This window comes from Gossypium hirsutum, chromosome A05 (genome assembly GCF_007990345.1).
Source record: "Gossypium hirsutum isolate 1008001.06 chromosome A05, Gossypium_hirsutum_v2.1, whole genome shotgun sequence".
Lineage (NCBI taxonomy): Eukaryota > Viridiplantae > Streptophyta > Magnoliopsida > Malvales > Malvaceae > Gossypium > Gossypium hirsutum.
The window spans coordinates 59,302,247-59,304,392 of record NC_053428.1 but is presented as its reverse complement, the minus strand read 5'-3'; positions in this window follow the sequence as shown (position 1 = coordinate 59,304,392).

Sequence of the window (2,146 nt, the reverse complement as noted above, 5' to 3'; positions counted from 1 at the left end):
TCTTGGCTTTAAGGGCCGAAAAGTTGATTCGGAAAGATTGTGAGGCGTTCTTGGCATTTATAAGTCAAGCTGAACCTGAGGGGATAACTGTGGAGTCAGTTAGGACCATTAAAGAATTTCAAAATGTATTTCCAGAGGAACTTTCTGGATTACCTCCAAACAGAGAAGTAGAGTTCATAATCTATTTGTTACCTGGAACAGCTCCAGTGTCCATTGCGCTTTATAGATGGCACCAAAGGAGTTGGTAGAATTGAAAGCTCAGATTCAGGAACTGTTGGATAGAGGGTTTATAAGACCAAGTGTTTCCCCGTGGGGCGCACCAGTGTTGTTCGTAAAGAAGAAAGATGGGACCATACGGATGTGCATTGACTATCGACAGTTGAACAAACTGATGATCAAGAACAAGTATCCTCTGCCAAGAATCGACGATCTGCTCGACCAACTAAGAGGAGCCTCGGTATTTTTTAAGATCGACCTTCGGTCAGGATATCATCAGTTGAGACTCAAAGAAGTGGATATTCATAAGACGACATTCAGAACTCGATATGGTCATTACGAGTTTCTGGTTATACCCTTTGGTTTGACTAATGCACCGGCAACATTCATGGATTTAATGAATCGGATGTTTCAACCGTACTTGGATTGGTTCGTAGTCGTTTTTATCGATGATATCTTGGTGTATTCGGAAACGGAAGAGAAGTATGATGAGCATCTTCGTATCGTGCTGCAAGTGGTAAGGGAAAAGCAACTCAATGTAAAGTTCAGCAAGTGCGAGTTTTGGTTGAAGGAAGTAACTTTCTTGGGGCATGTTGTGTCTGCTGAGGGGATCAAGGTAGACCCTCGAAAGATTGAGGCAATTCTGGGCTGGAAACCACCAAGGTCAGTAACAGAAATCCGAAGTTTTCTGGGGTTGGCAGGCTATTATAGAAGATTTGTGGAAGGATTTTCTGTGTTGGCAGCACCGTTAACTAAACTTAAAAGGAAAGGAGCACCATTTGTTTGGACAAATAAGCAGCAAGAGGCTTTTGAGAAGTTAAAGAAGGTTCTGACAGAAGCGCCAGTGTTGATTCAGCCAGAGTCTGGTAAGGATTTTAGTATGTACAGTGACGCGTCAGATGTAGGTTTGGGCTGCGTGTTGATACAAAAGGGTAAAGTGGTCGCTTATGCGTCACGACAGCTTAAGCCTCAAGAGGTAAACTATCCTACTCATTACTTGGAGTTGGCAGCAGTGATTTTTGCGCTTAAGATTTGGAGGCACTACTTGTATGGGGAGAGATGCATTATCTATACGGATCACAAGAGTCTTAAGTACTTGCTCACTCAAAAGGAGCTAAATCTTAGAAAGCGAAGATGGATAGAGTTGTTAAAGGACTATGAATGTTCAATTGAGTACCATCCAGGTAAGACAAATGTCGTGGCTGATGCGTTGAGTCGTAGAACTATGGCGGAATTGAAGGCAATGTTTGCTCGTTTAAGCTTGTATGACGATGGAAGCTTATTGGCAGAGTTACAAGTGAGACCGACTTGGGTGGAGCAGATTAAGAAACAGCAGTTGGTGGATGAGTCATTGGTTCCTCGATTTCAGCAAGTTTAGAAGGGGGAGAATCTAGACTTTGGGTTAAATAATGACGGGGTTCTTTGTTTTCGAGGAATAATTTGTGTGCCGAAGGACTCTGACTTGAGATTGATGATTTTGAGAGAGGCACATAGTGGACCTTGTGCTATGCATCCAAGAAGGAGTAAGTTGTATCGAGACTTGCGAGAGATATATTGGTGGCCTGGGCTTAAGCGAGAAGTAACCGAATTTGTGGGGAAATGTTTGATGTGTCAACAAGTAAAGGCCGAGCACCAATTGCCTTCAGGATTGTTACAGCCAGTAAAGATACCACTTTGGAAGTGGGAAAGAGTAACTATGGATTTTGTAAGTGGTTTGCCATTGACAACTTCCAAGAAGGATTCAGTTTGGGTAATTGTGGATAAGCTAACGAAATCTGCCCATTTCATACCTGTCTGAACTGATTACTCACTTCAGAAGTTAGCCAAGTTGTATGTGGCGGAGATAGTGCGGTTACATGGGGTGCCAGTATCGATAATTTTTGACCAAGACCCAAGGTTTATATCTCGATTTTGGCAGAAGTTGCATGAG